General features: G+C 40.2%; 1 long non-coding RNA gene across 1 annotated transcript; it reads left to right on the top strand.

Moving 5' to 3' along the window:
• Positions 1–1,273: 1,273 nt before the first annotated feature.
• LOC309675152 lies at positions 1,274–26,089 on the top strand. The gene is made up of 3 exons (XR_014269457.1): positions 1,274–1,359; positions 22,586–22,657; positions 26,017–26,089. It is a non-coding gene; the product is annotated as an uncharacterized lncRNA (long non-coding RNA).
• Positions 26,090–27,783: the final 1,694 nt, after the last annotated feature.

The raw sequence follows: 27,783 nt of genomic DNA, 5'->3' as shown, positions 1-27,783 counted from the left end.
AAGGCAAGGGAGCTTGTGTGTCCAAGCAGCTGAGCTAGCGATAATGAGTTTTAATTTGCTGCTAATGTACAGCTGCAGTGGGAGAAGAGTCATGTCTGGACTGTTTTCTCTGAGTCACAATAGCAACGCTGCTTCCATCACTTGCAGAACATTTCCTGGACTGGTAGTACATTTACACACCGTCCTTCCTTCAGATTTGTGCTTTAAAGTACAAGCTTAGTAAAATAAATTTTCATTCTGCTGCAGCAGTATATTGCTGTAAATTAGGAAGTCACCAGTGAGCAATCAGACCTCATCTTCCTACAGCCTTTTGTAACTTATTTTGTAACAGCATTTATGCAGAAGCTAGATTTCCATTGTCTTTTGTCTATCTAGGAGCTACTAGAAATAAATTTGCAATGAAGGAAATACTATCACAATTTCTAATAGCTTTTCCTCTTGGGCAATACAAAAGATTTTTTAATTTCTTCCGGGACATGTAAGACTCCAGGTCTCGCAGGTCTGTCAGCTGTTATAGTTGCTTGCTGCAGGTTTCCCCAATACTGCAGAGATGTTTCATTTTTAGAGTGTAGTTTAAAATTGTGCTTTATCTGACAAGACAGGTTTGGTCAGTTAAGGGCCGGGTGATCATCTGTTGGTTAATCAACAGACATGTGTCACAGCATCCAAGACAGGGAAAGAAAGAAAAGTTTCTCACTCCCGCAGCCATTAGTACACAGCCCAAATCTCTCCTGACACCATTGAAGCACAAGACCAGAGTGGTGTTAGAATATAAAGCGTGCCATAGCGGACCACACCAAATGTCCACTGAGCCCAAGATTTGTCTCCAGAAGGGTTTCTAAGGAACTTAACAGGGAAACGCAAGAAAGACAACATGTATGTATGACAGTCCCCACAGGTTTTCCCACATAACAACTATTTTTAGCTGCAGGGATTTTCTGAGTGGATGCAGTTTCTGCAATTTAATAATTCTTAATTAATTTCTCATGCATAGAGTTGTGCAAATCTCACCTTGAACCCCATGCCCTTTGGAAAAAGTTACACATCTACTGCCTGTTGCATGAAGAAACCAAACTTCCTTTGGTTTCTTTTGAACTTGGCTCCTACGAGTTTCATTTGATGGTCCTCAGTTTCTCTGTTGGAAGAGACAGCAAAGAGCCAATTCTTATCCACTTTGTCCATTCTGCTCATCAATTTATAGGTCTGTCACATCCCTTCTAAACTGAACGGTCCCAGCGTATGCAGCCCATTCCTGATGTGGAAGTCATTCCACCCTTCTTGCGCTTCTGTGAACATCTCCCAGTTGTACTACGTCCTATTTGAGATGAAAGGACTGGAACTACGTACACTATTCAGCATGTGAGTGAACACTGATTCATGGAGTTGTCCTCTAATCTTTTTGCTCACTTAATGTTTGGTTGACTTTTTGGCTGTTACTCAGTACCAAAACAATGTTTTCATGGAACTAACTATTGTGATCCTGAATCATGATAGTCAACTCAGAGCCTGTAGTTTTGTCAGTGAATTTAGGATTGCTTTTTCACAGGTGCATCAGTTTAGATTTATGCATAATAAATTTCATTTGCCCACACAGTCTCCTTAAGTACTTCTGTGTTCCTCATAGGTGGTCTTCATGTTTACTACCCTGAATAACTAACTTCCTATCATCCTCAAACTTTCTCACCTCTGTTTGTCCCAGCAGTTTATGGTGTGTTTACTAGGGCAGACCCCAGCACAGATTCTGCAGAACTCCGTTAATGAGATCCACTGTGTATTTTCTTGGTTTCCCTTGAAAGTCTTTGGCACAGGACTTCATCAAAAGCCTTTCATAAATATAAGAATAGCAACGAGCTCACCCTTATTCACTTCCTTATTGACCTCTTCAAAGACCTCCAATAGATTTGATAAAGCATGGCTTATGTCCCACCAAAATCAGCAATGGTATGAATACTTCTCATTCAAAATTTCCTTTTAATTTTAGTCAATGTAATTAGACAATATTTAATGGATCACAACCAGCCTAAACATAAGTGGAAACATCTCTGCTTATTTAATAGACTGTGGTCATTTTAATCAAGACTGGGCCGCTGAAGTACCACCTGCTTACAGGTTCCACCTGAATCTGATGTGCTTATAAAGAATCGTGAGCCATAGGGACCCTGAGAGCTACGGCTTACTGTGTGAGAGTAACTATCATCAAAAATGAAAGCTAGGGTGCTGAAAAGGGCCTAAAGAGGGTTAGAAGCTCATTAGCAACCCTTAATTCCCTAAGTTTCCCTAGAAATCTCAACCAGATTAGTTATAGATAGGACATTTGGGATCACACTTGACATGTGGAGGACTGGGGAAGTGCTGGATTTCCTTCAGCAATCGTGTCCTTGTTTCATGGAGAAGTCACATCATGCTGCTCACGACAAGCACACCAGCAAGGGCAAAAATGAGAGAAAAACCCATATTTCTGTTATTCAGGGAAGATTTGCCACTGTCCTCTCTGTAGGTTCTGTAAACACCCAGCCATGTCAGGGAAGAAGAAAAAGTAATCTACAGTCTTCATAGCTGAAAGAGCTTTCAGTCACACTTGAGCATTTCTGTATATTCCCTTCTCTACTGCAAAGTAAATGCCAAAGAAAAAAAGTTTTTTCTAGCCCCTCCCCCACCATGCAATGACCTATATGTTAATTTATAATAACATGGAAAAAAATTGATGCAAAAGTTTAAGTAAAAGCGAAACAGGAGAACAGATCTTGCAGAAGAGGAGCTGAGTGAACAGGAATGCGATATCTGTAATTCACTATTCTGAGAACTACCCTGATTGTTTTTCTATTTTTAAATAGAAAAAATACTTCTAGGAATAAGTTAGAGGCTGTGCTGGTATCAATCATGCTCTCTCGCTGTGGGATACAAGTACAATGCAAAGAGCACTACGTAGAGAAGTAAACAGATGGACTTCCACTCCACTACAAATTTTACTGAGTATTTGTACGCTCATCTTATCAAAAAGGAGACAAAAGGTCTTTTGCTCTATTTTTACCAATGTAAATACCTTTTATAGAATGTGGGTTTGTCTCTCTTAGCCCTTCTGTTTTATGAGGGGGAAATGAATTACGGATCGTGAAAAGGAATAAACAAAAAGAAGTATGAAAGCAAATGTGGCTGAGTACCCTGATTTTCTAAAATTTTATTATTATCAGCAAATAGCTCCCTTTTAAGAGTAGCCCTAATTGACTATTAACAACAGTAGCTAACCATTTCAAGGCAATTAATAATATTTTAAAATAATTAGATGGCTAATATATTACATTAGAGCATACAGTAAGCAGAAGTCTTGTTAATTATATATATTATTCTCCCTACTTTGCTTAATGAAGGTGTCTGGCTTTTAGATTAATTCATTCTTGCTCTACTTTTTATTTTTTTGTTTAATCAGTGTAACTAATCCTCCCACACACTATTGTAGCATTAAAGCAGAAAGATGTGATTGAAGCAGTGAAAGAAACACAAAAAAGAACATTAAAATGAAGATTTAGTTCCAAGTTTCAGAAGCAGTTGCACAAGTAAAGAATTAAGATGTGAGAAAATGCAGAAGCCCGAGTCAACATTTATTTAACACCTTCTGCTTAATGCTGTAAACATAAATCTCTGCACAGAGGTAATCACACCCAGATCATTTTGATTTTCAGAACAAAGCAATTCTTCTGACAAAAACAGTACCACTCCATAGCTTAAATGATTGTTTTTCCTGTTTTCTCCCCCCTCCAAGAGGAGAGGGCCTTGGATAAAGGGAGATTTGTTCTAAATTGGGAGCTAATCTTTCAGGAAAGAAGAGCAATGAATAAATTGTTTACAGTCAAAATTCTTCTCATTTCTATTAGCCTATAACTACATTTCACTCTCAAATATTTGAGCACGTCTGTGTGCTCAGCAAGTGTCTGCTGCTGTGATTGCACAAGTGAATTACCTTTGCTGAAAGCCAGAATATACAAGTTTTCCTGCACTGTGTACCAGAAACATACTGTATCTTACACTTTTACCCGCAAGCTCAAGAAACAATTCCAGCCTCCCTAGGAAAGTGATCCCTGTTTTGGAGAGAGAGAGGTGGAGGAAGCACCTCCTTTGGCTTTCCCTGGCGAGACAAAGGGCACTGCCGTGTCCCGGGCTCAGCCCTGCGCAGATGCGCACACACACTGAGCACGCAGCCCCACACACACAGCTCAGGGCTGCTGCCCCAGCTCTGAGAAAAAACTCCTCCAATTTCTTAGCGAAGCCTGAGCAATACTATCTGGCTAAAACGTTTTAACAGCACGAGGAAACATGAGGTCAACCTATCCACTTAATTACCCTACTGCATCTCCTACTGCTCTCCCACCTCTATATAATCCTCTTTAGGATCCAGTAGGAGCCGTTAATCATCATAACTGCTCAATAAACAGTACAAAAATCACAAAAGGAACTTTTTCAGTGTGGCAAACATCTCTCAAATAGCAGATCAAGATCATGTTTTAGCTGTGAGCTTGCTGTTAACTTACGTACCAAGTGGTATGGCGATAAACATTGTCTATACTAGTACAAGAAAAAGCCTTTACACCAACAATGCCTTATTAGATTTGTGCATTTGAGACACACAAAAAAGCACAGTAAACTACCGTGCCTGTGAAATGAGTATATTTGTTTGTAAACATTCAGAAGACATGCATGCTCACCCCAAAACCAGCATGCCCCTTAATTAAGCATACAGCACTAAGTATGGATCCCCAGACAAGCAGTTACCCATGCAGCAATAGCTCCCGCAGCTTACCACTGGTACACACTTACTGTCTTTTCTCTTGGATCACGCCAGCCAGACACAAAGAGAATCTTTTTGTCCTACGTTTGCACCGTGTTTACAAGGAAGCAGTCTTTCTCCAAGAGTGAAACGTGTCGAAATACTGTTTTACCACTGTTGTTTTTCATATTGCAACCATGATAATGGATGTTGGCTCTTGGGAACCAAGACCCAGGCAAGGCCATATGAGGCAGGTTAATAATAAATTAATACATAAATTCATCGTGACTCTCTGAATGTTATTTTGTTTGATTTCTGTAGTAACTAGTGCACACAGATGCAATATATTGAGATTCTCCCACCTTTGTGAAAAAAACTTTGCACTCAGGTTTTGAGTTGCTCAAAGTATTTTTTCATGTAGTGCTATGTAGCAGATGACCTTTTCTCATCAGAAATCCAAGGGATAGTACATAATACTGTAAAAGACACCCAAAAGTAAAATTTACTAGTAAATTCCCTTCCAACCTCTGTAGCAGTTTCTCTTGAGTATTAATTTGTAGAAGACTTTTTTTCTTATTATTTCTATTTAAGTCACTGGGGAACGCAAGACTAACATGAGACATTTAACACACACATCCACTTATCAAAAAATAAACATATTACCAGTTTGCTGGAATATGTTGCAGTACATACCCTGCAGCAGAGATAAAGACTAACCTTGGCCCAGAGATCACAGGGTAGTTCAACAAACTGTTGCTTTGTACCTTATCTGTCTTTGGTACCCACACACAGTCCCTCAGCTTCAAGCCAGCTTCCTAACTTTTCAACCATTATGGAAAAAAAAGAGCAGGACAGGCTTGAGGCAAGCGCTCAATGGTTGTTAGAGCGAGCAGCAGCTCCCGCCAGTCAAAAAAACACTGCTTCAGTCTAATTATGGTCCTTTGAGAACCAATGTGACAATGGGAAAGGGGATAAGAGAGCTTAGAGATATATTTATAGATATATCGTATACACACACTCGTGTATAGGATATCAGTCTATATCCTACTCGCAAAAAAGGCAGATTCCAGTGAAGATGATAAAAGATGTCCTTTCTGGTGTCTCCCATCACTTGGCAAATGCTCATTGTTGAGCTGCCAGCAGAGAACAGAGACCTTGTCCCCACACCAACCGCAAGGGCTGACACTGGGCAGTGATGGTAGCATTAAGTGAAACCCAAGAGAAGCATTTTATGCTTCCCATCCCCTGAGAAAAAGGCACCAGGGCAGGAACACAGACTTTCTTGCAGACACAGAAGCCTCTTTTTGAAACACACAGAGGAAATGCCAGGTTCGGGGTTGCCAAGTACCTGATTTCAGGGTTCATTCTGTTACTGCATATAAAATTCTCTGGTGTGTGTTTGGCACGACATGTTATCCTAGACTGATCATATGTTCACAGATTGTGGAGAGTGTGTGAAAGCCTTTTTTGCTGTAGTTATTGGGCGAAGTCACGTCTGTTACCTGGTACTCATGCAGAGAAATCTGTAATCTGGGAACAGATGGTCTGACTGAGTGAGTGAGTGAGAGAAAGAGAGAGACGCTGTCTGGAGGACTGCAGAGTTTTTCACTCAGAGGAGATGAAAGAGGAATGAACAAACCCACCACAGCATGACAAAACCATGAAAATACAGAAGAATGTCAGTCCTGACGGTCATTCCTTTAGAATTCACCAACTGTCTATGTACCATATGTGCATATCAACACAGCAAAAAGAGCCCACCATCCTGTTGCACAGAGCGGGAGGTAGCTCAGACAGCCCAAAACTGCGGGATTGTAGACTTACCATTTAGAAAAGTGACACATTCTGTAGTCTAAGCATACAGACCTCAAAAGAATCTGAAAAAATACATAGCAACTTCTGATCCAGATATTTTACAAAATTTAATAGCAATAGACCGGAACAGAAAAATTCACATCCTAGTCTTCAAGCACTGCCTTTGCAGGATATGTTTGGACCTGAGACTTTTTCAGCAACTTGAGAGATTCAGACCAAGCCTGGCTTTGGAGTCCCAGTGCTCCTGGAACTGCTGACATCTGCCATCAGGACAAGCCCATCCCTCTCAAACAGTTACATGAAACTGGCTATTGTTACCAAAATGCAGCATCGCGTTACTCAAAAATAAAATGAATTAGATCTAACCTGTCATAAAATCTAATTCAGCCTTCTTGACAGTGGCAACCAAGGCTACAGGGTGCTGCCCTGCTTGCGTGAGCAGCAACCTTGCTGGCCGGAGAGCCCACATCTTCAGGTGAGAGCTCTAATGGCCTGAGGTGCTGTAGCTCTCCCAAGGACAGGAGCGCCCCCAGCTAACATGGGCACAGATCACATTGTAACTGTGACAGCATAAAAGTCACCAAGGTGCAAAAATCCCAGCTTAGGGTCTAACAGAGTCATAAGGCAGCAGAGTCCCAGTGATCCCCACATGGCCTTGAATATACCCTTGTCATCACCCACGCCAGGGAGTTTAGTGCAACTCTGCTCCATCCCCACAGCTGCCATCGCATCTTTGGCCCCAGAGGAGACATACCCTGAAAACTCAACAGGCCTCTTACATTGAAGTAAAAAATCATGACCACCCCAGGCCCCATGTTCCCAGAAATGTTATTTGGGATATTTCAGCCAGAGGGAAAACAACAAAACCCTACATGAGAAAGCAGCATCACAGCAATGGCAGCAAGAGGTCTGGAGCCCCTGGCGTTGCAGGGCCATGCAAAGCAGACCGGGCAGGAGGACCAGAGGGATCATCTGATTGACATTTTGCTCCCAGAACCAAAATGCCTCTCTGTGACAGGTATTTAGGGAAAGATGGACCTAGTGACAAAACCCCTCCAGCCCTGTGAATTACACACTGCAGGGACTCCCAGCATGGGCCCTTCTAAAAGCTTCTCACATAAAACCTGCCTGCAGGAGCAGGAAAGAGAGGAGAATCAAGCCATTTCCCTGGTGTAAATCACTGGATGAAATCAGTGGTATTACCCTCACATAAAACTGATTGGAAAAGATAATCAAGCCCTAATCGAAGAATATGATTTTACCAGAAAGATGAGGGGTTGCAATCTCACCGAATTATTGTCTGAATGAGACTGAATTTTTAGCCCTTTCAGCCTACAGCTGAAAACTCTACTTGTAACACATCAGATGAAGCCAATTTTAAGAACACTTCAGTTTTTAGCCAGCACAAGATTTTATATTTGGGTGCTATCCAGTACTTCAAACAATTTTTCACAAGAAATCCGCATTGTCAGATACAGACAAGCAACGCTATATTTTACTATTTAGCCTTCCAGCAACGTGTCAGTCAATTTGCAGAGTTAATTTCCAAATGGGACCAAACATTTTCTTGCATCTCAATAGAACTGAATGACTTCACTGGGACATTAAAAGGCAAAATTCCTCTTCCCTCTCCTCTTTCCATCCCGGAGAACAGCAGCAGAGGCAGAGCAGAGTAACAAGATCCAGGATTAAACATTTTGCCAATGGAGTGAAAAAAATCCATTCTTTGCCAGTAACAAAGTGATCTATCATACCTCATGCCTAAGCTACTGAAGAAAACGTCCTTTTGGTCAGTCTCAGTTATTAAAAGTAATTGCTTGGAGCCGAAAGCTGGCTAAGACACTCTGGAAAAGTATAAAGTATCTTACAGGAGAAATGAAATACAACATCTCATTGTGCAATATACAGCAAAGGCTTCGACTGCAGCTTTATGCATTTGCCAAGTCAATTATGTAGATGATAATCCTGCAAACATGCAAAAAGGGTAAATATCAATTTAAAAGCCCAGAACAAGCATCTCTTTTTCTCCCTCTCACTTGCATATTTTTACTCCTTTCTGGGGTAGGATGAGTTCATATGACAAGAGCATTACAAAGGCTGTGATACCTTTGTTTTCCTTCTCCATAGCTCTAGAAGAGAGGGTCTTTAAGGGACAAGTTTCCCAGCCTCTAAAAGTCTAGTTGGGATGCAGGGAAGTTTTTGTTATGCACAACCAAGTGGAACTGGACAGAGAGCAAGACAGATCTCTTGCAAGAAATTTTAAACTTCACACACCGTCACTGAACACAGCACACGGTACTGAGAGTGAAAACTATATTAGCTGTCTTGTAACTGGGAGAATAGAACTTCTGAAGCTTCAGAGGAGCTGCAGCTTTCAGAAGATGAGAAAATGACTAGGAGTTTACTCCTTGAGGGTATTCACATACCTTTCTAATGGCTCCCACTATCCCCATACGCTCTTTAGGCCGTTAATTCAATTGTGTGATGTTCAACCTTCTACCTGTATCAGTGGATGTCAGCAAACAGAAACCACTCAGATGACAGAACTATGCAGGGAAACAGTTGATTCAGAAGCACTGTAATGTTCTTGGTAATTTGCTGTTAATTAGGCAGTGGGATTACAGACATCCGAGTACTGCATGCTGCACAAAAATGAAATATAAAAAAAGCTTTGTTTTAAACAAAAAGAACAAGGAAGCAGGAGAGCCATCTTTGGCAAAAGCTGAACAGTGAGTCTCAGTAGCTGGTCAGAGATGAGCTGGTGACTAGCATCTAGGAAGACACTCACAGAGAAAGAACAAAAGGACCCCAAATTAACTCTTGATATGCTATCACAATTTGACAGACACTAGCCCCCAGCCTGGGCCAAAGCTATGAAGAGTGGACAGGAGTGTGCACTAAGGATGGGACAAAGAGTCCTTAAAGACTTTGTAGGACAGAGAGGAGGGAGCACAGCCCTCCAGGCATGTGGTCAGACTGCAGGAGCAAACACAAGCATATGCCAGGACAAGGGTAAACTGGGAATGGTGTCACTTGAGAAGAGTTTGTACATACCAGCAGAGCGGGCACAGACATAGAGCCAGTGGACAACTCCACTACAGAAGATGAATGTGCTAGAGGCCTGAAAGCAGATGGCATGTTTACTACTTTTAAGTTGGACACTGGTGCAAAAGCCAGCAGGTTTCAATTATGAGAATGAAAAAGCACTAGGAGTAAATAAGTAAAACACAGTCTTTTTACAAAGTGTGTCTCAGGTGTATCCTCCATCAAGAAAGGCAAGTCAAAGGCATCTCATACCACTGTTGTGATGAAGGTGAAACATATTTTGAAACAGCAAGGGGATTGAAAAAAGGCATAGGAAGTCTACCATAGGAACACAGCAGTTTAGTGAGAGTACAAGATTGAGTTGAAAGAGCCCAAACCAAAGCAGGGGCTGCACTAGCTTATTGCTCTGGCAATTACCAGGACAAGAGGTAACGGGCACAAACTTGAGTATAGGAAGTTCCACCTAAACATGAGGAGGAACTTCTTTACCTTGAGGGTGGCAGAGCACTGGAACAGGCTGCCCAGGGAGGTGGTGGAGTCTCCATCTCTGGAGACATTCAAAACCTGCCTGGACGTGTTCCTGTGTAACCTGCTCTAAGGTGTCCCTGCTCTGGCAGGGGGGTTGGACTAGATGATCTCCAGAGGTCCCTTCCAACCCTATGATTCTATGATTATAGTGAAAGAAGAACCAACAAAATACATGTTCTGAACAGATCATGATAGGGAAAAGAGACATTCTTTGTTGCTACAAAAAAAAAAAAAAAAAAAAAAAAACCAACCAAGAACAAAGGGGTTAAATAAAGATGCAATAAAAATCATCTTCCATTATCCAAAGTGAACAGATCAGAGACACCAAGTATTTCTCTACATTTGTCACGCTCAGTGGGTCAGCAGGCTTCTGGCCATTGGAGAACTGCAGAGACAAGGTCTCAGGCGAGACTGGAAGTTTCATCACTCTCCCGTGGGACCTGTACTGAAGTGGGGAATAAAGAAACCTAGTTTCATAAAAAAAGGGAAAAAGCAAAAGGTTTCTGAGGATCTGTGTCTGAAAGTTTAGTTTGAAACCAAAAAAGCTAATGGGATCTGTTACCCACAAAGCGTGCTACTAGCAGGCTGTATCAAGGCTACTTACCTATTAAACTGCATAATTTGCACATGAGACTAAAAGGAGCAAAGGGGCTTATTTTGTGTCACACTTTGCAATAGTCTCTTCTCTCCTGGCAAAAACCCAGGGGAAGTAAACCTGGGAGATGCTGGAAGAGGAAGGAGTCAGAGGCCCTGGTTTCCCGCCTGCTCCAATAACCCTTTCTGCAATGAAGCACAGTTCTTTTGGCGGTCACATCCTTGAGTGCTGGAACCAGACAATGCATGATGCCACTGAAGTCACTTTGGTTATACTCAGTTATACCAACTCAGTGCTGGGCCTTTCACCACCACAGTACAAAAATTACTCCTATGGAAATACAGCAAAGCCCAAGGTTCTTGGAAAACCATAGTTCTCTGCACACCCAAAATTTCTGATGTGCAAGTAACAGGAAGGCAATTCTTCTAAGGGTACACAGTAGCACTGCAAAAACACGGTGTACATATAGAGTCCGAAAGAATACAATAACCATTAGCTTCCTAGTACTTTCACCACCCTTAAGCTAAAATATGAAATAATTCCAGAATTCTTTATATCCGTTAATAGATCACACCTGGGCAACCTCTTAGACGCTTTTATCTGTCAGTGCAACTTTGGTAGCAATTCTGATAGCTATAATTGTAAATGTAACAGCAGAATCTAAAGCTCTGCGCTGCTGGTGCCAGCTAGGCGCACACACAAACACCCTGCAAGAACGTACACACTTGTTGAGCTCAATAGTTGTTTATAATAAGTTACTTGGCTCAGAGTAAAATGCCAGCTCTTGGCAAGGTCCTGGTGAGCCTGGAATCTGTAAGGGTTTCGTTTATTGGTGCTGATGATAGGGATGAGTTAAATTACAGAAACTGGAATTGCTTTTAACATTATTCAATGGGAATGTTTCCAAAGAGCCAACTGTTGCGAAAGCCGACAGTAACGTCTCTTCCAAAACATTTGCCATTTCAGAGAACTCCAAGCTGCCAATGTCTAAAGTGCAACAGTTTCATTAAGAGAAAAGAACCTGTGTTCGGTATTGAGCAACCTCTGCAGATCCTAAATGTGCTCAGCACCTTGCAGGGTCAAGCCCTAAGCAGTTTCTCCTGGCACATTTGGAAATTAACAGCAAGACCAAATAACCAAATTTCTGTCCAAGTTTCATTTAGTGTGTGTTTGCACTGAAAGCCACCCTAAATCCACCAACAAAGCAATCTTTTTTTTCCGGCACCCCCTGTATTTGTATGGCAGGAGCTCCTCAGAGCTCGGGTCCCGAAACAATTATTCTAGGTGCTGTACAAAGACGGAACACAGAGATGATCCTATCCCAAAGAGCTATTTTGTACTCATCTCCAAGAAGAATCAAAACAGATAACATCCAAAGCAAACAGGTAATCATAGACTCTGGTCCTTGGCAGTTACATGCTGGTGAGTTAATGGGAAAGTTTTATGACTAGGTGCTGGTTTTCATGGGGTGCTTCAAGGTGCTCCAGACCTTTGTGGAAGAAGTCAAAGTCTATAATCTTTCCCTAAACTCATTCCATTAAAGTCAATATAATCCAAAAGAGGTTTAATTCTCTATGTCACTGTGGAAAAACTTCAAGTATAAATACATGTTTCAGTGACAGGAATTGCCACATACTCAGCAAAAGCTGCCATTTGTAACAGTATGAAAGAATTAGCATTTTCTAACACTTTCTGATTCTACATATTCCCAAGAGGTGCCCAGAAGAATCTGTTATTCAGACAAAATCCGCGTCTCCCCAGATTACAACTGTTCTTATCAACAGTGCATGGTAACTGTTTTCTGAAACATGCTGAACTGATCATGATAATTTATTCAATATGTTGGATCTGAGCTGCTCGAGAAAATACAGCAATCGTGAATCTTCATTTAATTTTGTGGGATGACACATCAATAGCAAATGAGAAATTAAGACCTGAGGTGAAATCTTTGATGGTAATACTGAAGGAAAAAATGAGACTGACTTAAAAATAAAATTATGGTAATATGGAAAAGAGTAATTAAAGACAAATTATTTAACAGGGCAAGTGTGAATGTGCTCCTAGCAGACAGGATAGTACACCTTCCTCAGCTCATGGAGATTCATTAAGATTATGCTGTGGTACTTATGGCCAGTAGGATCATGCGGTGAAAAGTCAGTTCTTGCTATTAATTTGCAGCGTGTTCCAGTGCTCAGCCCCCGCTCCCCAGGACTAGGACCTATGCACACACATTACAGGCATGTGTATTCTCACCAAACTTGAACAAGTCAAAACAAGTCCTGCACAGAGAATGTTGCATCTGTTATAGTTGGACATGGAGGAATCTTCTTAACCTGCTCTTTGTTGGCTTTCTCTACTCTTGTTTCAGTAATTTATTTACCACAGTTCTTACTATTACAAAAAGCCAGTTTTGGAAGACCCAAAGATGACTTTTCTCTGCAAGGAGACAACTAAGGTGGACTCCGTAGCAATTTTGGAATTCACATACTGAGCTCAGATGTAAGGAACATGAGTTCAAGTCCCAGCTCTGCTAGTATCTAAGGACAAGCCACCCCTTCCTTGGCTAGTGGGACCGTGCATTCTCCAGCATGGGTGAAATAGTACTATGGGTTTGCACAGCTCCTGAGAGACTCCTGCAACCATAGCAGTGCTGATTAACCTAAGAAAGCAGCAGGCATGCAAAAGGAGAACAGAATTTTTGCTACAAGCGAGATTTCACTTGACTCTTCAAGAACAAAGCTTAGCTTTTCTTCAGGGAAATTAAATCTTCTAAAATCAGGTGATTTTTCTTACCTGCTACGCTGTTCCCTCCAGTCCTATTCCTACTGCAGGAGTATTGTGAAATTGCTTCTTCTACAGCCAGCATAGCTTACCACTTACCTCGTTGAAAAGTGTCGTGAACATTGCTTCAATCTCTAAAGTCACTCTCTACAATCTTTTATTACTGAGCACTGCTAGCTTTTCCTGAGCTAAGGTTGTGTTCTTTCCTTTTATTGGTTTAGTTTTATTCCCATCCCCTTTCTGAAAGCCCTCAAAGACACAACTTAAATATAGTGTGGGTGAATAGATCTGCTTGTCCGTGGCTCAGGGCATAGAACGACGACACCTGATCACAGCCCAAAAAGATGGTCTCATGCTCTGTTGCTACCCTGGAGAGCAGCAGTACATACAAGTGACTCCCAATGATTTCACAGGGCCTGTGAAAGCAATCACATGTACAGCAACGTTTGAAAAGTTGAGAGGCATATTGAAGAAGTTATTTAGAACACAGTTAAGCACATTAGAATGATAGCCTTTCCAGGAACATTCCTCTGACTTTATTTGTATTCAGAAAATCATCTGGAGTGTTTTTGATCTAAAAAAAAAAAATCTTGTCAGACTGCTAGATCAGCTACAGATATCTAGTTCATCTCCACCCCCTTCACATTCCTATCAAAAGAAAGTAGGACTCCTCTTGTGCTGAGAGGGGAGCTGGGTTAGACACTGGGTAATTCAGTCTCTAAGCACATACAGCCCGTGACATCTCTGCTGAGCATGCCAGCAAGCGTAGTGGTTGTGAAAAGAGGTGTTTAACCCGAGTGATGTAACCTGCTACAGTTCACTCGATGTCTTGCAGAGACTGTGGCTTCCATTCAAAGCATTACAATCTCTATCCCGAAACCGATTCAGCCCAAAGAAAGAAAGAGTTGTTACAACAACCCAAATGGTGCCAGGATTGCACAGAAGGCTCCAACACATTCTTTGTTACGATTATTTTTATTTCTATAGCTCAACAATGCCCGCTGTGGGAATACATAGGGACCCACTCTGATTTCAGCTGCACTACTAAGAGTCAACGAAGCAAACTGTCAGTGCAACATAAGCTGGGATAACTGATAACTGTACTAATGCAGTAATGATTTTATACCCAGGTAGCACCTCAAAGCTCCAGCCAAGACTGAAGCCCTGCTAGCTTGGCATTATACAAACACCACAAGGGACAACCCTTGTCCAGGCATGCTTACAAACCAAATAGACAAGGCAGGCTATGTGTAATAGGGAAAACAAAACCACAAAGGAATTAAATGTCTGGCCGAGGGTTACACCAGCCAGTCAATGGCAAAGCCAAAAATAGGATCCAAATTTCTTATTCCACTAGATGTGGCAATGGGAACTATGTGGCCCATCAAGAGCCTGATTAGCCCACACTCTCTGGCAAGACCTACTTAAAGTCCTTCACTAATATTTAGGGACATTATATGTACTCTGCTCTATTTTTCTTGCCTTCTTTCTCCTCAGAATGGTAACTTTTTTTGTGAAAGAAGCTGGAAGGAGTTCCTGCACGTGAATGGGAGAGGTGATGACTGCTATGGGATGAAGCAGATGAATAAGTAACTCCCCCAAATCAATAAAAAATAACTCCTTTTAATGCAGAGTATTATCCCTCTCAATGTTCGTAATTGTAACTGTTAGTTATCAAAATTAGGATGGAAGGAATTGTATTTTTTAATTGTATACTGAAAGCATGTAGAGCTAAATGAAACCTGTTAGTCACAGCAATATGAAGAGTAGTAGTCCACTCAAACATGAGATTTTATGTAAGTCAAAACATAGTTTTGAAAATAAAAGCCCATATTTAGACCCAAAATTTCTTTTTTAGGCACTTGCTTGATTCCCAGGGGGCGGGGTAGGGTAGGGAGGACCATGGATAACGAGCACAGATTTATCAACTTGACATTAGGCTCCTAGTTTAGAGCCTACTCACATCCATAGTGCTTGCATTAGGATTCTGTATGTGGGATTTTGAAAAGCACTCACCATCCATTTAACTCTTGCTAAACTCTCTTGCCATTAGGCATCTGTAACTTGAGGTAGAACAAGACCAGCACTGAGCCCTTCTGCAATCTCACCTGACCTGAGATCACCAAATAACACAGAAGCAACAAAAAGATCTCTATACCTGCTACTCGAGGACATATCAAATCTCACAATATCACTTTCAAACATAATACATATTATCCTAATTACTATTTGAGAAGTATTTCCTTTATTTATGGTGAATTTCTTGAATAAGCCCATGTGCATTATATGGCAATTGAAAAATCAGTCCCTTTCCCCCTATATTAAGTATGTTTAAAAAGTATGTTATACACCTTCTGGTTTCCGGTCATTTACAGTAAATGAGATTTGAATTCCAGACTTTGGAGTGCTGCCATTTAGGATATGCAGCTTTGCAAAGTATTTTCCACAATGAAATCTCCAATAATTTGAAGGTACCTCACATTAACCTAAAGCAATTTATTAGTGCAAAACCCTCTAAACTACTGACATATCTGGTCAAAGAAAAACATGATAAATCTGATGCTGGGATTATAGTCATTGTACTGTGGTGAGAACTGGATTGTTGAGAAGCTGGCATTTTTTGCATCAATCAGAGTTCCTCAACTCCGAAAATGAAATTATGAATGCTTTCAGGAGAAATAGGTCCCAACTCAGTGTACAGCTTTTATGCAGTATAGGGTTGATTTGGACTAACATTAGTTTTTTGTGTGGAATAAGCCTACAAACAATGTCAATGAGCTATCTAGGAAAGGTCCTAACAGAACATGATTTGCAGAATTGGGCCCTTTCAACCAGAAAGTGTGTTATTTCTACAGCTATATCTTTATAAACCAAAGCCTCCATGAAACAATATCACATTCTACCTTTTGTAGAGAGGTGCCCAGAGATACAACTAGTCTGTGAATATTCAGATATCCGAGATTTGTGCAGCCAACAGTTTCCTCCTACCCAAAACAAAAGCTTACAGATGCTCAGATGATGCAAGGAATTCAAGTTATTGCAAATTGGCTGAGCCATGGTAACTCTCTGGATGAATTCAGAGACTGGGAGGCAGGGTAGACTGAAAAGGGGAATAGAGAAGGAAGTGGACAGGACGGGTATTCAGGAGAAGGGCAGGGGGAAGCATAAGGCAGGGGAAAGCTGAAGCAACAGAGGCAGTGGGACAGAGGTAGGATATCTAGTGAGAAACGGGGGTTGAAATAAAGGAGTGCGGTGGCAGAGTGGGCATGGCTTAGAGTCAGACATGAAGTTTAACTGAGGAGCCAACATATGTGGAAGAAGGCAGTTGTGGATATGAATGGAAAGTTTAGTTATGGATATATGGGACTTTTTACAAGGGCAAGTAGTGATAGGACGAAGGGTAATGGCTGCAAACAGGAAGAGGGAAGATTAAGAATAGATTTTAGGGAAAAAAAAAAAAAAAAAAAAAATCACTCTGAGGGCAGTAAGGCACTGGAACAAATTGCTTGGGGAAGTGGTGGATGCCCGATCTGTGGAAGCGTTCAAGGCCAGGCTGGATGGGGCTTTGAGCAACCTGGTCTAGTGGAAGGTGTCCCTGCCCATGGCAGGGGGGTTGGAACTCAATGATCTTTGAGGTCCCTTCCTACCTAAACCATTCTGTGAATTCACAGGCCCACTGCAATTTTAATTCAATTTAACTTAGCCTGCTATTAAAGAGCGTTGTCCAACATGCATTACATTGCCTTTGCTGCTACTTAATACCATACAGAAATAAATACAATAACTTGAATGATGCAGGATATCTTGTGAATCTGCATTATCTAAGCGCATTTTTATATTCAATTTCTGATCTTGTGTTTACACATAGGTGCTACACATTTACAACAAGTAGAAGCCTGTAGACACAAACACTCTGGAATTTTGTTTAAAATCCAAATCCAGAAATGCAAACAGATTCTATTGTAGCTTCAGCTCATATCTTATGTTTAATGACTCTTGTATTTCCCACAAAGCTGAAAGCAAATCCCTTATTAGTTGAGAGAACTTAAACACATTTGGCTTTCTCATAAACTATTTTCTGTAGCTATTTCTGACAGCAGTCCCTTTGCTGGCTAATGCATTCTGTGATGGTACTTTGGAGAAGTCACTTATTTTATTGCTCTTTTAGGGGTTTCCCTCACAAGGAAACATCCTTGTGTCTTTCAGAGACAAGGTTGTTCTGATTCACCTGTAAATACCTTCGCATCTGTAACAAAAAAGGGTCCTTTTTAGTGCAGAACTCAAGATTGCACTAGGCCCAGTATAGGATGCACCTACAGGGAACGTCTGAATCTACCAGCCTCGGTGCTTCTTGATCACACACATGTTCTCAAGCTATCAGAGGCCCAAAAGAAGGCAGTAGCTGAAAACTGAGCCTTAAGATTGGCATTGCTAGCAACTCTCAACACAGCAGGGTAAGAGGTTCATAGGGTTTGTTGTATTGATAGAGAGCATGGCCATACATACTTGCAACCTGATAGCGTTTTCCCTATCTTCCATAAGTCACAAGCTATGGAATAACTTCTTCCTTTCTGGCCAATCTGTTTACAGAGATCTCTCCCAGTCCACTCAAGGCTGCATTGGCTTATTCTAGAGCTGAGTGCACTTCAAGGACTTCCCACTGATGGGAAGAAGGGTGAAGACATAAATAGAATGTGTTTCAAGAGTTTCACCCTCTGTCAGTGTCTGTTCTTCAGTGAAGTATGTCAGACCCTACATGTCTATCAGAGCCTGATTCTCCATGCAACAGACAAAGGAATATTGAAACATCACTGAAATCAATAGCATATCAACATAAATGAGAGTCAAAATTAAAACTTGGTATACAAGAACACATTCCTCCACATTAAGCATAATACGAACAGTTTTTTGGGCTTGGACACCCCTAGTGTGGGTCAGCTTCCACACATAGTCATAGAGAGGAGGTGTAACTTAGTTCTTGCTAGTATAGTTGCTGGGGGACAGGGTAAACCTTCATCACAATGTCAGCATCAACAACTCCAAGAAACTTCCAGCCCCTGAATAAAAATATTAAATACCGAGACCGGAGGTAGAAAAGGCTCAAGCACTGGCTGTAGTCAAAACCTCAGAAATCAACCCTTGATTTGAAAGGAACATAAACCAAAGCACTGTACATTCATGCATTCTTTGTATGCAGCTAACTTAACACACTGTAAGGGGGTTAAGCCAGTGCTTTGCCAAATTCTGCAGTCCTTCAGCTCAACAAATTCCTTCTGAAACCAGAAAGAATTGTTGCTTAATACCCATCCACTTAGCTGGGGTGTTTGAGGGCAAAAAATAGCAAGGTTTCCTCAGAACAGACAATAACTATAAGAAAATAACAGTGGAGAGTCTGAGGGTCACCTGGTCTTTAGGTAGATGTTAAAAAAATACTAGAAGTCGTCACTTGTCCTCACTAGGTTTGCTTTTTCCCTGGAATCTGTAGGCCATTTTAAGCAGGAGAGAAAATAATTACTCCTCTCCACATATCAGGCTTGTCCTGATAAGACAAATATTTAGTGTGATGCACTATTGCAGAACTCAACCATGCTATAATTAGTGGCCATGAAGAATCGACTCCACAGCTGTCAGCACATCCATCTCTATCTTCCAAAGCATTTTGTGATAATACTTGGAAAAATATAGACACATAGGAATTCTGAGTAAGTTATTTTAACTCAAAGGGAAATATTCATCTGATAAGAATACTACGGTTCAGACCTTTAATACTTAGCCCAGTTTAAAGCATCTAAACATTAATTCTAAAAAAAAAATCCTTGTTGCTTTAAAAGTTTCACTCCATCTTTTACTGCCACTTTGACATGGTTTTGATAGAACATAATCATTGACATATTTTTAAAGAAGTACTCTGGAAAAATTAATCAGGAGTAATATTTGCAAATACTATTTCAGTGACCTCCCAAGGCAAGGAATTTCCTCAATAATGAAACCTATGTCACTGGCTGGCTGGTGTAAAAGCAGAGAGACAGGAAGCTCTGGAATCTTCTTACACTAAGACAGCGCAATGGCTGGGGACCACTGAACCAGGGCTTGGATTCTCCAGCAGCCTCTGCAGGGAAGCCATAAGCCTGGCAGGTGAATGGACAGAAGGCAGGTGAGGTTCCAGAAACCCTCAACTTTTGGTCCATTTAGATAAAACCAGACTATATTTGCAACACAGTTCAGTCTTGCAGGCTTGGCAAACAACAGGTTATCAAAATTTTTCTGAGCAATCCTGCACTGCATTGTTCTTAGAGGCAACTACAGTATTTGTTAAAATCATGAGATTTAATCACATGTCACCAGACTTGGAAATAATTTGAACTTGCATTCAAACTTCATAAAGCCTCTAAGAATGGTGGAAACAAACTACCCAGAAAGCAATACCAACTAAAGCTTTGGAAAGTGACTTTAGAACCAAATTAGTGATTTGAGCCAACTGTTACCTATCATACATTGTCCCTTCTGAAGATTTGTTATGTTTCTGGATCAAGTGAAATCACTTTTTTAAGGAGAAGCATGTCTGGCATGTAAATTATTCTTGCATTTAGCCCATTGCTAAACCAAACTAACACAGCTGAACAGTAACATGCAAAAAATATATATATATCTATAAAGTAAGTAAACTACCATGAGAAAAAGTGATCAGAGCAGCTTGAGGTATTGAAAGAAGCCATAAGATAGTATTGGTGAAGGTGCAAGACTTTAGACTGAAAAGTCATAATCCAACAGTATGTGTCAGCACAGTTTTTCCTTGTGAGCATACAAGAGTTTATTAGCAGTCATGCAAGCTAAATATAGCTATTTAACATTCTCTGAAATATGAATGTATGTGTTATTTTAATAATATTCGCTCCCTTCACAACACAATCACAATCAAGTACCCACATTTTCACAACTGAAATTTAGGAGCTGATTCTTCCCTGACTTAGGCACCACACTGTCATTTTGGCTAGGCAACGTGGATGCAAAACTTCCTCATGAGAACAATTTCTAATCTGCTCTGCCCAAGCCGAGATGGCTATGGAAACAGAAGGGCACCTTTAAAGCAAGGGTTGAACTGAAAGTAAGGAGTACCACAGTTCTACTGTCTTATCTCATTATAGCTTGGTTTGCACCGTCTATGGAAATTCAGCTATACTTCATGAAGAGAGCAGAGAAAAAGGAGGAAACACAATCACATTTTGTTACAAGGTCAATATTTTCCTGTGAATGCCTTCCAGTAAATATGATCTATAAGGCTATACTATTTTACACGTTACCAAAGGTAAATAATCTTGAACTATTTAAAGGAACAGTTCTGTCCAGCAATATCTTGACTGATGTATTAAAAAATGTAAGTTTGTCAATCACTGACCTCAGTAAGAGCAATCCCCAAAGCAACTCAGGCTCCAGATGCAATTCTGTTTTAAAAGCAAGCAATACAAAGCATCTAAAGCAACTGTCAACAATAACTATCGCATTTGTTCCATTGACACTAGCAGGAATTCTGCCATTGACTAAAATTTGCAGTTCTATGCAATTTTAGGCAGTAAATTATGTATAAAAGTTTTTTAAGTCAGGACAACATTTTGGTCAGGGGCAGCAGAAATATCGGAGTGGCCACAACATTATCACTATTCATGTCCAGCAAATGAGATATCCTGATACACTTTTGTGAGCATGGGTATTTGCTTTAAATAGCTTCAGTAAGATCTCATGTACTCAAATCTGCTAAATCATTAGGGAAAAACCCAGTGAGCATCACTGGGGTTTTACCTAAGAAAGACAAAGGAAAAAGGAACAAAATCTAGCACTGTCAGCATTTCTACATGTTCTAATTCACTTTAACTTTCAAAACTTAATAAAAATTGCTAATAAACATTCAGAAGGTTGCCTAAACTCTGCTAGAACACAGTAAGGTTGGTATGAATTGGATAGTTTTACTAGTTGATGGATGAAATTATTGTCCCATCAGCTGAGTTAATTTTTCACATATTTTATAGCTCACAATGTTTTGACTATGCAATGAAAAGCAGAAAACTGGATGTGGTTATAGTTTTATGGGTAGCTAATGTTTGTGTCTTCGGTACTTTTAATTATTTTAGTGAGCAAGGTCACTGCCATCTCATACAATTTGAATGATAATTCCTTCTACAATAAATCCTTTTTAAAGAAATATTGTCATAATTTTTTACTCAAAGTTAGTACATCAAAATATCCAAATATCCAGAACAAAGTGTTTATTATGTTAACCAAATTAATAATAGAAAGATTAAATCAATCACTAAACCGCAATTTAACTGAAGCTACAGAACATCAGTTCTCTGACTTGTTAATGCATTTAAAAAAAGCACAAATCAGAGAAAGGTTTTCAAGATGTCTGCATAGCTTTTCCACCCTGTGCTGACCAACTACTAATAGACAATAACGTAACCTGCTCTAGCACGTACTAAGGCCAGGCTGCACCATCATAACCAGTGCAAAAATTATCAAAATATTTTAGTAAGGGCCTCAGTACTAGTTTTCCCCATGATAATTTCAAGTGGATAGTGTGAGACATGCAGGCTGTAATAACAGATATGGGTTGAGTGTTTGAGACAGGCCCATAAAGTTGACATAGACTGGTAAATCTTCCTCAAAGTTATATTAACTGATGGATAGACCGTTACTAGATTGAGCCGTTATCACTGGCTAGAAAGGAAGTTAAAGCTCGGGATTGGTTTAAGTTCCAGTTGCCTTTTTTTGTTGTTAGAGAAGTTGCCTTCCTCCGAGAAATAATCTGCTCCTAAAACGTATTACTCCATGTTACCCGTAGAACTCCACAGGCGTACATGATATTGTACAGGCAAGTATGAGAAAATTATCATGGCAGAGAAGGTTATGGTTTGAATTATACATTAAACAGAATACTGAAAGCATGCAATAGTGATGGAAGAGGGAAGAAGAGATGCCTTTCATCAATAATAGGTCAAGAAACTAGGCTGGTGGAATGGGTCTCACCGCACTTCCTTCTCAGGCCTTACTTATTCTTCTTACAGATTCCTGAACGCAACAGAAAGTCTCTGATCCACATAGCCCCATGACTGCAGTGGGCTAGACCCAACGCACAGGTAATATGCATGTGAAATAGATACAGGTGAGAGTGGTGCACTGATAGCTCACACATTTTTACACGTAGGCACTTGTCTGAGGTTCTTTTATGGCAGGGAAGCAGAGTACAAGCGTGCCATATCCAAAGATCGAGGCTTCTGCAGAAACCGCAGTATGGTGCCGTCAGTGCTAAGTGGCCTGGAAAGATAAATGCTCGGTGCCTGTGATCTCTGCAGTTACCCTTATGAACTGGACTTGCAGTTTGGCTCAGTCTCCTGGAGGCCCAATGAAAATGTGGCAAACAAGCGGTTAAGTGCATTCAACTTTAGACCAAAATCCCCAGCTCCACACCGTCTGAATTAGAGCTTTTTCCAAGCTTATAAATTTACTTATTCATTTCATTCAGGACTTGACAGTACGTTAGGGAAGTTACAAGACCAAGTAAAGGGAGAAGAAAAAAGAAAAGGATAATAACACCTGTCTTTGCAGCTGGTCAACAGGCAGACCTTTAATGTGCTGCCTGCTGGGAAACGGAGATGGTCTCAAGTTACACTGAGCCTTCAGCAAAGGATGGAGTTTGCAGAAAGGAATCCTGCAACTAGAAGATGTGAGGCTTGGGCTTCAGCCAAAAACAATGGAGAACAGCATTAAATGAAAAGTTCCATAAGTCCAAATGTATTCAATCACTGAACAACACACAGCTTTGTGGTTTTATAGAATTCAAAAAAGAAATTTAAATCATCACTGCAGAGCTACCAGTTGTTTCTAATTTTGAAGAACAATCACTATTTTACCCTTAACTACCACCAAATGCTTCCCAGAGTGACCGTAGTCACCCATAAACAGACCAAATATCTTCATTTAGGAAGAACAGACCAAGCCTGATAAAAGCTGATATGTTATTCTGAAAATTGCTTTAGTGCCTGCAGCAGAATTTCATCTTTCATAGCCTAATTTACCCTAGTAAGTGGCACCAGTTTTGCTTCAGGTTACATCCTTAGAAGCTCATTGACTAGAATTGAAAAGTCATTGAAGAAGAATGATACCAAAAGGTTAGCAGAGAAATATACATAATGGCATTACAGTAGACATTTGGAGAGTATAATCTTAAGAACAGCAAAGAGAGGTTGTGGCAGAAAGCAGTAGAATAAAAAATAAAATTTGAGCTAAAAATCCTAAAGCCGTGAAACCTGCATAGTTCTACCTCTGAAATGAAACAGTGGAACAGTGAGGATAGGATTGCAGAATATCTCACAAAAATGATCAAAGCACTACTCAACCGGGGAATATAATCACATATTAGAAGCCAAAATGTCCATTTTCCAGAGTCTTGATAATACTGACTGCTAAAAAGGAAAAAAGGTATGTACAGGTGTATAAGGAGCATATCAGTAATGATCTGCATTTTCAGCAGGTCACCCCCAAAATGTCGTTGAGAAGCAAACTGTTGGAATGACAATTCCACAATTTCAGGAACCTGACAAGACGTTAAGGATTTAAGAAAGAGTCATTTTAAATCCTGAGATATTGGAAAAGGGGACTTACTGGATGAGGCAGAGTTTGATGCGCTAGAGTTTGAAGAATTAGTAAATATTTCAAGATCATATACAGATACAGTTTATACTGGCCCATTCAAGTGAGGGATGGGGTTCACATTAACAAGGCTATTTGATTTTTGGGGTTTCTTGTTTTGTGGCAGACAGTAAAGATGCTTTGGAAAACAAAAATTCTATAAACTGTATTCCACCTCTTTGTTTTCAGGTTCGTTGCTAGAGATTTAACAAGCTAAGTTTCCTTTAATCTCTAATTTTATGATTCTACTAAACAAATGATAAATAAAAATTTCCTCTAGACACACAGAGGGGGGAAAAACCTCAGCAAAATATTGGAAAAGGATCCAGGTTTTCAGTGAGTTGAAACCTCCCTAATTGGCTGGCATGTTTTTCTGCACTTATTACAGTGAATGCTGCCATCTGTTTCTTACTTCAAAAGAAATAGTCAAAATGTAAGCAAGCTAACGGAGAAGGGAGGCTTATCATGCATACAGAACATTTAAAAAAGCATAGTATCCACTAGCTCCCTGTGGATAGAATATTTTCAGTCTTGACATGATAATTACTGGTAGAAAAATTGTGACAGGCAAATATTCAACCAGCTTCCATTTGTGATAATGGGGCATGTACAGATGAGATAATTTTGACTTCATTTTTTCCATGACTCGCTTTAGTATCACCTTTTAAGTATCACAGTAAGGGTGCTTCTTTGTGATGAACCAGGCCATGCACTGTTCATCCATTAGATCACAGGTTGTTGACTGAAGATACTGAAAAGTTTGCCAATGTAAAACATCATCTTTAATAGCCCAAATGGAAGTCTACTAAGCAACAAGAGAAAGCACATCACACACCCAATATTAGGGTAAAGGAAAAGACATAAAAGAGAGAATATACATTTATTTCCACTAGGCAGCTAATATATCATCAACAGTGCTGTCATCACAACTGATCAAATATGCATCACATTGGCTGTTTTCTTAATTGTTAAGCATCATAATGAAGTGCTGATATTTTAGCACTTCAGCATTTAATCCCATCAACTGCTGCTTAACCCAAGGACTGCAAAAGTGACGCTTGAAAAACCAGTAGTGTCAAAGACCCCTTGCTATACATTTATGTTGGACATTCACTCCTTGAGCACTTGGCACACTATTCAGTGGAACACGGCCCATTTTGGGTGTAAAGGCAAAGTCCTTTGCCAACCTGTACAGGAACAGCCACAATCTGAAAAGTCACGGAAAGGAAACTATAGCACAAAGGATGTGCAATAAACCATGGTAGCTACTATCGTCAAGAAGTGACAATAGTGTAAGTATGAAATGCAGGAGAGGATCTCACTCACATTGAGCCAGTTATGTATCTTTTCACCCTAGCACTGCAGTGACGAACAGTGAGATTCACAGCTTCTCTCCATCCCATTCTTTTACCCATCTGACCATAGGAATCCAAATCTGGATTTGAGGAGGTTTGTATGAGACTAGGAGAAATAAGAGCTTTCTGCATCTCATGGCAGGAAACGACAGATCCCAATGCTAGAGGGAACAAAAATAATTTACAACAAAACTGGTTTCATATAATTCCATTTTTTTGTTTTACAAAAGACTTTATTAATTCACCTTTATGCTTTACTTTTTCTTTATATGCCAATGACAGTAGCATAGTATTTCCTGCTTTTACAACTGCCCAAATAACAGAAGCATAAGCGACACAGGCCAGGGATGAGACATACCCAACAGTAATTCCTTTCGCTTCTATCTGTAGGCCATATAAAGAAACAGGCAATTTTAGAAGGTATAGGATGCCAACATATATTTTTACCACAGGATGTCCAGGCTGTAGAGGCACCTGCTCAGCAGGATGAATGCAGCAAGTCAGAAGAAAAGGAATAAAAAACAACACGAGAGGGGGAAGGGGGAGACAGCAAAGGGAAAAAAAAAAAAAAAAAAAAATCAAACCAACCAACCAACCACAAAACCCAAGAGGTGACTAACAGGTCATTCACGAACATTTGCTATCAGAGCCTGTGGACCACAAAAGGTGAAGAAGAAAGAAAATACAAGCCTAAGACCAGAAAAAGAATCATGTCTTGATGATGTCACAGCTCAGCTTACAAACGTGACTGATGACTACAGTTTGTGGTTTTCATCCACTTTCTCAAAAAAAAAAAAAAAAAAAAAAAGGAAGGTATACACACACACACAGTGTGGGAAACAGGAGAATGGCCATGAGCTAATGTGATAGCTGCCGGCTTTTGCTACCTTAAAAGGGAAAGCTGAGAAAGTGCAATAACAGCAGCATTTAAATCATGCAGGCAAAGGAGGTGTGTGTGCTATCACACTGGAGGACACTACTGTAGCCAAGGATTCAGCACAGTCTCAGGCAGATGGACCTTTGGAAATGCAGATAAATTCAGAGGAGATATTTGAACCTGGAAATAGGATATAAAAAAGCATGCACATTCAATCATCTTCTCTGTGAGATTCGGTGACTACTACAAAAGCTTGATGTGTCTTAGGGAACTGCTCACTAAGATGCCTAATACAAATAGTTCTTTAACCTAAATTAAAACAAACAAACAAAACAAAAACAAACAAAAACCACCAAAAAACCCCACCATAGCTTGGATAAGATATCTTTTGCTTCTAAAAAGTGTCATCACTCTTCTGCCAACAGGGAATACTTAGCATCTCCTATCATCAATAGGCAAACCCTAAGTTGGGCAGAGCTGCCCAACATCACTTGTCACAAATACGTCTACTATGCTACTAGAAGAGGGTTTTGATAAAGTAATTGGAAAAAAGCCTATTTATACTGGTAATAAACAGCAACGGCTGGAGGGTATTTAACATGCAATGGATACGCGCCACAGAATGCTATGCCTACTGCATGACGGTCACCAAGGAAACTAGTTGGACATAGACTCTACAGTTTCTCATGGAAGGGAAGAAATGTCATTTAAGGTAATGTGTACAACTTGTCAAATCAGTGCTGAGAAATACGTTTGCTGACAACTTCAGACCTTTTTCCAATTACCAGCTGTTTGCAAACAGACTACTGTTGTGTTTGTTATTGTAACTGTAGAGCAGACAATTGAAGAGCCTGAGCCAAAGCCCCAAACTCTCATCAACTTCACTGGGCTATGGGAAAGGGCTGTAGATGAACAAACTTTACCCAAAGAATTTGTGAAATATTAATTTGGTCTCCTCCCCACTTCTTATTTATGCTGTGTAACTGGTCATTCATGTCATACAGACTATTTTTTTCTTCCAAACTAAATAAATGAAATCTTTTAATTAATAGTTTAATTACAAATAATTTTTACACATGAATAAATAACCATATTCACAGGACACTAAAACAACACAAAGAACAGCCATCATCCAACTGTTTATGGCAGTACAAACAGCCATGAGTGGTTGACAGTGAAAGGTTGAAGTAAGTCTGAGATGTTCAGAATCCAAGGCAGTGTTTGCAAGGGTAGTTTCAGTTCATTCAAGAAGCTACTGCATGGATCATTAGTCTGAAGCAGAAGTAGTCTCAGAACAGACTGCACTGCAAGCTGATACACTAAATGTTGAAATCACCAATTA

The sequence above is a fragment of the Vanellus vanellus genome (assembly GCF_965231255.1).
Source record: "Vanellus vanellus genome assembly, chromosome: 8".
In the NCBI taxonomy this organism is placed as follows: Eukaryota; Metazoa; Chordata; class Aves; order Charadriiformes; family Charadriidae; genus Vanellus; species Vanellus vanellus.
The sequence above is the reverse complement of the archived record's forward strand: the minus strand, read 5'-3'. Positions and strand labels throughout refer to the sequence as shown.